This window comes from Mixophyes fleayi, chromosome 6 (genome assembly GCF_038048845.1).
Source record: "Mixophyes fleayi isolate aMixFle1 chromosome 6, aMixFle1.hap1, whole genome shotgun sequence".
In the NCBI taxonomy this organism is placed as follows: Eukaryota; Metazoa; Chordata; class Amphibia; order Anura; family Limnodynastidae; genus Mixophyes; species Mixophyes fleayi.
The window spans coordinates 171,245,312-171,258,503 of NC_134407.1; positions in this window are offsets into that span (position 1 = coordinate 171,245,312).

The following is a 13,192-nucleotide window of genomic DNA, read 5'->3' on the forward strand; positions in this document are numbered from 1 at the left end:
GTAAGGACAAATATATTGGTCATGCTATTGTAATAAGTGAGATTTTATTGAAAGAAGTGCAGAACATGATGGGTAATGTGCTCTGTCTTGTTTGTGCAGTTTTCCTATTGATAGTAGCTTAGAAATAGAAATTATTTCATATTTTTTTTGTATGTACTACAAAATATAGACATTCCTTTTTAAAATATCAGCGTTTATTTGTAAGGTGCCTCAAAATTCGAAGTCAGCATATAAATCACATCAATAGAAAATAAACATAATAAATAATATAAGTACATAGTTCAAGCATTTAAGCAACGGTTTTAATTCCAGATCAGCTACTTATAAAATATCCTCCTGATTTGGGGTCTTCTTTCTTTTTTAGGGGCACATTTATCAAAACTCGCAAAATATGAAAAATAGTTTTCAATCCTTATCGCATTGATAAGGATTGAACTATTTCTCATATTTATTAAAAAAGCAACACAGGAAAAGCAGTTCCGAAAAACTGCTGTTGCTGTGAAGTGGAAATCATACTTACCACTGCTGCTTCGTTCCCGAAGCAGCATGCGATAAACGGGGCTCCTCTTCTTACTCCAGTGCGCATGCGCCGAGTGAAACCCTCGAGCATGCGCACAGACATCTCTGCTCTCTCTCTGCAACTGTTGCAGAGAGCGAGCGGTGAGTGACAGCGAGGGATAATGTGATCCCTCCACACATGCGCTGTCCAGCTCTGCTCTTCGGCGCAGAGCTGACAGCACTGAAACTTTTCATTAATGATAATGTACATTAACATGTTTGAAAAGTTAATTACATTTATTGTTAAATAGCATTACTGAGCACTCCCCATACATTGTTATGGGGAGTGCTCAGTAAAACGATTGGAGATGCAAAGCAGCAGATATCTATGTTATCTGCTGCAATGCTACTATCATAAATAGCAAATTAGTGTTTACTCCCCGAAAACAACAGTTTTTACAGGGGGGAAACCTTTGATAAATAGGCTCCTTAATGTGTTATTAAGAAGATTTTTTTGAAAGCATGGAATGGTGCTTTCTGTCGGGATAGTGCTAAAAAGTGAAATCACAAAAAGTGCACTGGGGTAGGCAACTTCAGGAGGAACCCCCAGAAGTATAAGGTTCCTTAGGGGGCAAGAGCTTCCACCAGGACACACAGGATCTTCTGCATTCCCCCTCAAAGGGAGGGAACATCAGAAGGTACTGGGGGTGCCAACCTCAGGTCTACAACCCCTTCCCCCAGCTCTTGGGGATCTGAGCCCATAAGGGCCCCCACACCCTGCCATCGAGATGGCCAGTTATTATTAAAAATATTCAGATCAGGACTTTTGTCCTGATTCCAGGACAGTTGGCAGATGTTCCTATTCAATGCCTTGGTATCAGAGGGTTGTTTTTAGGAGAGGGTCTGGTTGTGGCACACCGTAACATTCCGTGGCCATGCCCCATTCTTCTGTGTATGATGCAGATTTGCGGCTGTGCACACACACTGTCCCTATTAAGGAAAAGTTAAATTTGGGAGGTATGCAAGGTTAGTGCAACCAATATGTTAATTGCAAAACTGTGTTGTTCTCTGCAGTGCCCATACACCAGACTGCTCCTGCAGCTCTAGGCCAGTAAACAGTGGTGAGGTGCAGGAAGGAGGCCTGGAGAAGCAGCTCAGCCTAGCAGAGAACTTTGTATTGCAGTCACTTTAGATGCTGCAGAGAAGAATTTTATTTCCCCAGCTCCTTCATTTTGCATGCTTTCTCTCTTACTGCTCTTTATTGGAACAAAGTGCAGGACGTGATGGAGGGAAAGTGGTAACATAGAGACATCAAGCATCACAGTTTTGCGGGTAGGACACTGGGTGCGTTCATATTTGGGGTGCTAGTCTGGAAAAGTTTATAAAGTTATCAATCACCTTGTACTACATAATATATATAAATATATAAAACGCCAGTCTCTCTAGTGAAAGCTAGATCTATATATCAGCCAAAAAAAAAAGATTTGGAACGAAAGAGAGCAGTATGGCTTTGGGTCTCTATGCTGAAGTCCTAAATCATCTCGGAGGTGTTGGAGGTGAGCAGACCTGTGTTATATATAATAATATAGTAAAATTGAATACACTGATGCACTATGTACGTTAGTACATAGAGCTATGAAAATAATATGCTATATTTATAAAATATAATATCAGATACTTATGTGTTGGAGTGGATGTGTAAGTTTATTGACAAAGGGGAGACATTAGTCTTAATGAGTTAAGTGCTAAGATTAAATATCCTGTGTACCTGAACAAAATTAGAATTCACCGCTGGCAAAAATGTTAGCAATAAACCAGTATATATGCTTGAAATACCACAGAATGAATTATGGATAAAATCCACACACTTAGATTTTAGTTGTTGCCTATGGTAGATCAAAAAATTCTAATGGCAGACTTCACTAATGAAGCATCAGTTTTCCATAAAAACAATCATTTTTAATTAATCAGATCTCAAAGAAATTTGTGCAAAAATAATAACCCATATAAGAAAAGAAAAAAATTATAAAATCAAAACTAAGTATATAATAACACATACATTTATATTAAAGGACAGCTTTTCAAAGTAGTTTAAATATAGGCTTGCATATGCGGAGAACAGCTAAACAACTACAGTCCCATCACTAATAAGAACGGTTACACATGAACTCTCACAATCACGCCAGATCACATAATTAGGAGCAAGTAAGCCCCAAAGTTCCATATCAAACAGTCGAGTCTGAAAAGCTGCTATGCGGCTTTTGTGTCTAGTTACTTGTTGTGAATGCACTGATAAGGAATGAGCTCCTATTCAAAAATGTCCCATCCAAAAATGAATTATAAGGTGGAAAACTGTTTCTTTCATTAATAAGGTGGCCACATCTATACTAGTTAATAGACCTGGGTAAACATGGATCAAAGCTCCCCCACAACGTGCAATCCAATAACACCTTGCATATCAGCTAATCTTAGATACAGGTTACACTGAAACTTTTAGTCTTGGCAGTAAATGTGACCCCTTTGACTAAATGCATGCCTAGACAGTCCGGTGCTTAATCTGCTTAGATGCGTTTGCTCAGCACAATGTCCCTGGAAAAGTCCAAAATGTTGGTAAGTATGTATATTTATAATATATAATTATATACAACTTGCTTTCTTTTACAGAAATTACCTTCAGAGTAGCTTGTACAGGGTCACAATAAGCTGATAGTGGCCCTCAGGCATAAGTTTCTAGCAAGTATGTGCTATTTGTCTGTTTGTTAGATGTCTTAAGGGAAAGATACATTGAGTCAATATTTATTTCATATTCACTTCAGGTCCTTTTTCACTAGTCAATCTTGTAAAGAATGAAGTAAAAAATTGGAAGCTACTTGAAAAAAAGACCCTTATGTGTGGAAGATATGGAGGAGGTGGATAAGACCTTGCTACAGGCTACAGCGGCTCAGCAGGAAGTTACCAGGGTGCAACAATTGGCCATCAAGGAAAACCACATGCAACAGCAGAAAGCTAAAAGGGTGCAATAGTTAGCCCTCAAGGAATACCACAGGCAGCAGCGCTAAGTCCTCAAAGCCTTGACTCAGATGGTACAGCAGTGGCTAAAAGCGTGGCCTCCAGCTCAGTGACTAGCTTCAGTACCATATGAGCTAATCACTTTCTTCAAAAAGTGATCATGGCTGATCATGTGGAGATGTTCTGGCCACCTTTGAAAGAAGCGTGGAGCGTGAGACTTGGTCTAAAGAACAGTGGGCCGGCCTGTTGGTACCTTTTCTGGCCGGAAAAACTCAGAAAGCCTACTTTGATTTGAGCACTGCAGACACTGGGGACTATGAAAAATTTAAAACGGAAATCTTGATTTACCTGGGAGTTACATTGTCGGTTCAAGCACAACGAGTGTACCGCTGGGTTTACTCCATAGACAAGCCTCCTCACTCACAAATGCATGATCTTATCCACCTGACCATGAAGTGGTTACTGCCCAAGACATTAACCAGTCCACAGATGGTGGAAAGAGCTGTCATGGACCATTATTTTAGGTCTCTGCCCATAGTTTTGTGCAAGTGGGTGAGCTACATGGACTCTAAGACTGCTGACAAGTTGGTGGACATGGTGGAGATGTGTCTGTTGGCAGAGAAAGTACTGGCTGCACTGCAGCGCACCATAGATCTGTGACAGCACTCTTCAGTATTATCTGGTAAGGCTGTTCTATGGGAAAAGATTGTTGGGAGGCAAGAGGACTTAAAATTGAAGAGACTGTTGGCACTGGGCCTGGAGTTTAGTCCGTAAGGCCAGGAAGGTCCCACCACATAAGACTATACTGTCATGTGCTGAAATGTTTTAGGTGTGGTATGCCAGAACATGTTGCTAATTGTCCAGTTATGCTAGAAGCTCTGCACTGTGATGCTGCCTTTGAATATTGCAGAAAGTCTCTTTGCCAGGTTAGCCCGTACAGTTTTACATCTGGCTGACCCAGTTGAAATTACCGTATTAACAGTAATTGTTAATTAAAAGTGCGCAGGCCGCGTTACTTTTGTCAGTAACGCGACCAATTGAATTCCCCCGAGGAAGTTTAATTACCCTAGTGAAAGCAGGGTTAGTAAACTCCTCAAAATTCTAGCGAACAACTGTTGGGGTAACATTTCTACATGGTGACACTTCGCACTATGTCACTGCTCAGGTGAATATTTAGACCTCTTGTGGTTCGTCTACTGTTAAAGTTGAATTGGTCCCTTTCTTGGTGCATGGTACTATAACAGAGAGAGATTTTCCCCATTTTTGGAACTTTTGGGAATCCCATAGATTTGACTGCCCTGCAATCCGTTGACAGTGGGTGCGTCATTTGAACTCCCAGAGCCATTTCTGTTTATTTCCCCAGCCATACTAGTAGAGTATGATGAGGGTCAAAATGAGATCCCTCCCACGGGGGAAGGAGAAGCAGTAGACAGAGCTGAAAGTATGCCTAATCTTAAATTGAGGAAGAAACTGTTTGCATCAGAACAGTTAAAAGACCCCATCCTAATAAAAGCTTGTGAAAATGTGAAAGTTATTAATGGGGAGTCAGTAGAACTTTTCCTTTCTGCTTAGCAGCAAACTCTGGTGAAGACCAGCGTTACGTTACACTCTGCACTCAGAAAATGTAGCACAAACTAGCTAGTTTTCGAGTCTCATCCTTCGTACTTCATGGTACAGGGTAGCTTCAACTGAGTCTTATCTTCACTCTCTGAAGCAGTGCCGCAAATAGGAGGAAAGGTATTGTATGGCGTTCTTCAGGTGGTCCGCAGACTGCAAGTGGAATTACCCGTCAAATTGGTTCATTGAATCTATGGAAGTTTTTTTACCTTTTAAAGAATCTGTAATGCACCCATTCTTTGTCACCACAATTTGGAGTTACCTTTAATAGTTGAAGTTGATGCCTCGAATGTTGTGTCTGGAGTTATTTTGTCCCAAGTAAACTAGAGAGATAAGAAAAACTGCATCTCTCTGCATTCTTTTCTAGGAAATTCTCCTCTGCAGAAAAGAATTACGACATGCGTAATGGAGCTTCTGGCAGGAAAGTGGGCTTTTGAGAAATGGAGACACTGGATGGTGGGAGCTAAATTACACAGATCACAAGAACTTACAGTAGATTGAGACTGCTAAAAGCTTACACCCACGGCAAGCTTTTAGGGTGCCATTCTTTTCACACTTCAATTTTACAATCAGCTACAGACAATGCTCAAAGAACCTTAAAGTGAATGCCCTCTCTAGAAGCTTTCTTCAATAACATCCAGAAGTAATCTCTGTATCTCCAGAATTTCTCCTGCCAGTATTTCGGCAGTCCTTACCAAAGACTTGTCCTCACCTTCAGTCAGCCTAACTCAAGCCCCTGCAGAATTATACCTTAAGTCAGTGTTTGTACCTAAGAGGTTAGACAAGCTGTTCTTATAGTCGCTCACGAGATAGAATGGAAGGTCATCCGGGCATTTCCAAAACAACTAAAATTTTGTCTTGTTCAGCCCATCTCTCATGGAAGATGAGAGGTTTCATAATAGTCTGGCAAATGTGTGCCCATAACCAATGCCTTAGAGGTAAACCTGTTGCTCCCCTCATTCTTCTTCCTACCCCTAACAAATGCTAGTCTTCTATTTTAATGGGCTTTATAGTCGAATTTCCCCCATCCAAAGGATAAAATACAATTTTTCTGGTGGTGGACCTCTTCAGCAAAATGGCACATTTTATCCCGCTGACTGGCCTTCCATCTGCTAGGACTCTAATTTCATTGTTTGTGCAACACATCTTTAAATTACATGCAATCCAACTAGTTTTCTTCTGTGTGCTGTGTGAGAAAATTTACATGGATTCCTTTCAGACATTGTGTTCGAAAGAGGATCGCTCTTTGGAAATCATTCTGTTTCATGCTGCGTGTCAGTGTAAATTTCTCTTTTTCATATCACCCTCAGATTACAGGTCAAAGAGAGAGGGTGAACAAGACATTAGAGGAGTACCTCAGATGTTACATTTCCCATCTTCATGATAATTGGACATATTGGTCTTTTCAGTGAGCAGAATTTGTCTATAATCATAAACCTATTACCCCATTGGGTATAACTCCCTTTTGCTGTGTATATGTTCAGTATCCCAAGACCTGCTCTTTTTCCAGACTTCCAGGATTAACGGTGGCTTAGTGGTTAGCACTTCTGCCTCACAACACTGGGGTCATGAGTTTGATTCCTGACCATGGCTCCCCATGTTTGTGGGTGCTTTGGTTTCCTCCCAGACCCTAAAAACATACTTATAGGTTAATTGGCTGCTTTCAAATTGACCCTAGTCTCTCTCTCTGTGTGTGTGTATGTTAGGGAATTTAGACTACGCTCAAATGGGGCAGGGACAGATGTTGGTGCGTTCTCTGTACAACACTGCGGAATTAGTGTCGCTATATAAATGATGATGATGATTCAGACAGCATGGAGATCAAAAGAATGGCAAGACATCTAAAACCATTTGAAAGAAAGTCCAAAAGTCTCTCTCATGCAGCCACACAATCACATTTTTTTTAAACACCAGAGAGTTCCTAGTTTCAAGGTTGGGGATAGGCTATGGCTGGTCACCCGAAATATATAAAACTTAAACAGCCATTGGTCAAGTTGGGGCCAAAGTGCATCGGGCCTTTTAAAATCATCAGGAGAATAAACCCTGTTAATAATTGGATCTTACACTGTTATTGAGAATTCCTAGGATGTTTCATTGTTAATTATTTAAGCCGGTACTTTGTGCTAGAATATTCAGGTCCAGGTTCTCAGTTAAACCATCTCCAGTTGTTATTGATGGTCCGCCAGAATTTATAGTCGAAATGATCCTCATCTGGTTCATTGGAGAGATAAGAAAGAACTTTGATACAATCAAAGAAACTTCATGCACTTTATGCTGACTCAAGAGGGGCTTTTACAAACTGTACCCTCGGAAACCTCAATATTGAGGTCCCTTGACCCCTCCTCAAAGGGGGTATGTTATATAATGTCACCTGATTTTCTTTTGTTAGATTGTTGCTAAGCAGCAGTAGCTGGTTGGGTAATGTGAGCTCTCAGTGATCCAGTGTGTATTCTTCTTGCAAATACTGCTGCTGACTTCCTGTGCTTGACCAGGAGGAGCCTTTTAACCATAGCTTGTTTCCTGTCTTGTTTGTCTGCTGCTACCCCTAACCTCAACCTTTTTCATGACCTTGCTTGTTATTATGGTATTCATCAGTGCTTTCTCTCATTGGTTCCCTAACATTTATAAACCTTTTCCTTTCTATTACCTGTTAATAGTTTGTGTGAACCATTGTGCTGAGCCTACATTTTGTGTGTGTGTGTCTTCTGTTGTGTCCCAGCAAATACTGCTTTAGCAGACATGCTGAAGCCACACACTGCAGGATACCTGCAAGTGAGTTGAAGACTGGTGAGCTCCAAGGGCAGCTCCTGTTAAGTGGAAACCCAGCCGCATGGGAGTGGGCTAAGGGACTGCCTACCTGAAGTCACACCAAACCTCCCACTTTCTCACACCAATTATAAAATTTGCAAACGCAGGGCAGATGGGGGGGGTTTACTTTCTTTAGGACAGTGCTGACTAGGCATACTACTACTCCTGTCAGACTGGTCCAGGATCATGCCTGTGTCGACATAAAAGTCAATGTGGACTGTGCCAGTGTCGGACTGGGGCATGAAGGGCCCACTGGGGGACTGCAACACTAGGGGCCCACCAGAGGGGGTGTGGTCAGCCATCATAGAGGCGGGACCGGACACTAGAGGGGGAGTGGTAGGTGGTCCACGAAGGACAGCTAGCACCTTAGTGTAGTATATAAAGCATACAGTGTGTGTATTAAGAATACACAGTCTTGACCTGCCCCTTAGATTGGGCAGAACAGTCACCAAGTATCAGGATTGTCCCACTAGACCAGGCTTGGCTAAACTGTCGTACTCCATGTGTTGTGAAACTACAAGCCCCAGCATGCTTTGCCAATATATAGCAGCTTATTGCTGTAAGGGTATGCTGGGACTTGTAGTTTCACAACACCTGGAGTACCACAAGTTAGCCAAGCCTGCACAAAACTCAGAACATTTGACAGACTGTCCTACCTGTTGTCACTTTTACCACCTGTGGCTGCTGGTTTCTTTAGTTGCGGCTTGTCTGGATCCTGGAATGTTGAGGGCCCTATTTGGAAAAAATAATGGGTACATTTAGAAACACCAACCATCCCTGCCATCAAATCAACAGCACCCACATTCAATAATTAGGCCTCTCTCCAGCCTCAACATTAAAGTAATAGTGCTCACATTTGATAAATAGATCTATTTCCCTCCAACCAACCCCAACATTAAATTAATAGTATTCCCATTTAATAAACCTATTACCCTCCCTCCAAACAGCCCCAGCAATAAATAGCATTTACGTTTAATACATTCCTAGCATTACTCAGCCCCACATTCAATTATTATTCAGCATTAAAGGTCCCATCACCCCCTCCCTTTAGTGTTCTCTGTGCAGCCCCCCTCACTATAGTTTAGTATAGTCAGCCCCCCTATAGTTTAGTATAGACAGGCAGCCCCCTATACCACATAGGGCCCCCAAAACAATGTTATGCTATGTTATGCCACACAGTAGTGCCCCAAATGTTATGCCACGCAAGTGACCACAATTCACGCACACACACTATATATATATATATATATGAAAAAATAATGGCGTTGGAAGAGTATTGACATCCCAAGTACACTAATGTATAAATAAATATAAATTTAATATATCACATACAGCAAATACAAAAAATATAAAAAAGCATATCAAACCAAATCAAATAGTCAAAATAATGCAGTTCCCCACTTGTATTCGTGCTAGAAGAATAATGGATGTCATACATCCATATTAATTTTGGATCCAGATAGTAATAAAATGTATAAATAGTCCAAAAAGAAAGGCATAAATGACCAGATCCCAATCGAGGGAAATGAAGACAATAATTCCTATGGAGTAGATAATAACTATGAAATGAAGCTTGTCCGCACAGTAGGTATAAATAATGTCATCAAATGTTCCTCCGGCAGAAAGAAATAATATAATACGGCTCCTAACCAGGTGTGATGAATGTCCTGGACTCCCTCCCAGGGGGAAGAGATTGTAATCCACGATGTGTGAGTAAATAAACGGAGTTTAACCGCTAATATAGGTAAAATGAACTCACTTCTCTCTTCCGTGGAAACTTCTCTTTGGCCGTATGTCCGTGTAGGTGCACCTGCTATTCCTTTCGGGTCGGAACTCTGTATGGAAAAAAAAGGTTCCTACTGACAGCGGGTTCCCAGCTTCACTGCCAATGGAAATTTGGACACTAGTGCCACACCACTGATTCGCAGCTGCGATCGCAATTGACGCCGTGTCCTCGTGAGGGGCCTCCAGGTAAGCTCTGCCCACGGGTAAAAGGGTGTGTGGCTGTACGGTAGCCGGGCCTACCGGTGGTTTTACCGGTAGCCCGCTGTGCCAGTCCGACGCTGAACTGTGCTTTATTTGTGAACCTGCCAAAAGCAGGAGTTCATTATGCACAGTCCCTACCATGTGGGGAAAAGTAGTGAAGAATGTGGCTCAGCAGCAGAGATTAAGCCCTGAATTGACTGAGACAAAGACGCGAGTCAGATATGGGAGTGTGTTATTTGCATTGAGGTGAACCCTTTGGTATTGCATATTTGCTCTTATTTTGTTTGCTGTGTGTTTTATATATAGAATAAATTGGTATGTCTTTCACCCACTATTTGCCTAGGTAATTTATATAATTCATGTCTGTCCAGTTCAGAGCCGGATTTAGACCTTATAGGGCCCTAGCCAAGATATTGGTTTGGGGCCCCCCTCCGTGAAACAATCCATAGCACTACTTTTTTTGTTTTGTTTTTAAAGCATGGATTATATTAACTTTTAATACCTACTAGAAAAGATAGTGCAGACAAAGTTATACCAAAAAATATTAACTTTTAATTAAATCCTTACATTAAAAAAAGAGTGCAAACAATGTTGTACATAGCTTTAATCTTTAATAATGATTACTTTTCATTACTCACGTTTGCTGATGGTTGCTATTATTGGTCCAACTCTGCGCATTCTACCTCGATCCTCCGTATGATGTCACTTCATTCCCTGCACGCCCAGTCCAGGCACACTGGGCCTGCGCACGATCTCACAGCTCCCTCCTACAAAAATGATTTTTGGCAAATAAGTTGGAGAAGTATAGAAGAGAAAAAAAATGTCCCCACTTTATCACTTTTGTTCCTTCTTCACACTGTTTCCCCTTTAGTACACTCTACTCCCTTCATCATCACACTGTGCCCCTCCATCATGCTTTTGCCCTTTAATCATCACACTGTGCACCCTTCACCATCACACTGTGCCCTCCATATTTTTGCCCCCCTTGTTTATTTCCCCTAACAGTTCCACATGTCTCTTGTTTCCCCTCACCCTCTGTGCCCTTCATGCTTATTCCACCTTTCTCTTGCCCCTCTGTGCCCTCCTTGCTTGTTCCACCTTTCTCTTGCCCTTCTGTGCCCTTAATGCTTATTCCACCTTTCTCTTGCCCCTCTGTGCCCTTGATGCTTGTTCCACCTTTCTCTTGCCCCTCTGTTCCCTTGATGCTTGCTCCACCTTTCTCTTGCCCCTCTGTGCCCTTAATGCTTATTCCACCTCTCTCTTGCCCCTCTGTGCCCTTAATGCTTATTCCACCCTTCTCTTGCCTCTCTGTGCCCTTAATGCTTATTCCACCCTTTTCTTGCCCCTTTGTGCCCTTAATGCTTGTTCCACCTTTCTCTTGCCCATCTGTGCCATCCTTGCTTGTTCCACCTTTCTCTTGCCTCCTTGCGCCCTTAATGCTTATTCCACATTTCTCTTGCCCCTCACCCTATGTGCCTCCGTAAGTTAACTTACCTTTCAATTGCCTTTTTTTCTTTTCTGTTCTCTTCTGTTCTTCTTGTCTTTTCTTTTTTCCTGTATGGCGCGGTGCCGCTGTACCTCCTCTCTGCTCCAGCAATGCTCCTGCTCCTCGAATCTTCACTGAAAATGACGTCGGGCGTGATGACATCACGCCCGACATTCAGTGGGAGAGAGGAGGAGAGGAGACTGCCGGGAGCTGGTGCACGGTCAGCTGATTTTTTTTATTTTGTTTTCTTAAATAAATTTTCGCCTCCAGTTCTTGTTTATTATGCGGACAGAGGGGAATGGCAGGCGGAGGGGAGCGCCCCTCTGCCTTTCCTACCCTGCTAATCGTCGGCTCTGGAAGGGCCCTCTGGGGACCGCTAATCCCTAGGCAGCTGCCTAGATTGCCTAGCGGGAAATCCGGCCCTGGTCCAGTTTGTTGGCAGGGCGAACAGGGCTAAACATTACTCTGGAATCCTCACAACATTGCACCAATAGTAAAGTGGTTATGGAGGAAATGTACCTCATAGAGCTTAGTGTGGGCAAAGGTTAAAATATTTTCAGGAATGGTATATCGTAGATTGCAATATTTGCAGGATCAGCTGTGCCCGAGATCACAGGTGGGGCCTCTTAAAGTAGCTAAATAAGATAGAAGATATCAAAAGGTGCATGTGGGAAGTAGATATCTTATGAATATGCAAGTCTCTATTGTCGGATTGGGAAGGCTTCAATGGTGCCTGGTGTTTCGTTGCCGAAACAGCTTCTGGAAAGCCAGTGGAGAAGGGGATCAAATTACAGTTAATGCAAGCTAGCAATCTCCTCTTGGCAGCTTGCCAGCAATTAAAAAGTGTATATTAGCAGATACCAATAATGGTGCTTATCTTATTTGTATTATTGTAATATGTGTTGAGCACTGTGTTTTGCAGCCACTAGAGGTCTCCATCATTCAATTGAGACTTTTGCTCATGATTTTATGTATTTGGGTTCTGTGACTTGTAACCGTTAGATGATTGAGGTAATTACTAGAGAAGTGAAAAGTGTCAGAAGAAATGCCTAACAGTGTACTTTAGATAGTTTTGTTTATTTAGGCAGATGTTTATATTTACATGCATAAAATTGTAACACAGTTGGGAAACACAAATTACAAGTGGCATATATCACTGTGGGATTTACAATGTTGGCTCAGATATTTGGAGCACTGACTGCTAAACAGTGGGAGCTTTCTGTTTCCTGTGGTACAAACCTCAGTGTTAGGTTCTCGGAACAGCTATTTTTACTGAATTTGTCTCAGGCATTGAGCATTAACAATGAACAGGAATAAAGTAGAGAGATGCAGTGCATATATTTTACACATATGCTCCTATGTGACCTCTGTGCACATACAAAGGACACTCCATTCCAATTTTTGCAGCACACCAGTTTCCATAATTGCAGTCAATCCTAACAATGCCCATATCGATGTGTAAAGATGTCACTTTAAGCTTTGCCTCCTACAGTGAATATATAATAAATCTACACATCGTTATTGGAATTGCAGTGATGTAAAGCTTGAAATCAAAATAAATCATTTAAGACCTTTCTCAACCTTAGTCCCTTGTCTTAATAAATTGTCCTCACTCACCTCAGGGAGTACTGAATGGGCAAGTGCATAATGATGACATCTGCATTATTATTACACTGTAGTGAACATAGAAGAATTACAGTTATAAGGATTAACCAATAACATAACTGGGAGAAATAAGGCCTAAATCACTGCAGTGTAAATATGTTATATTAAATGAATCCATTGATA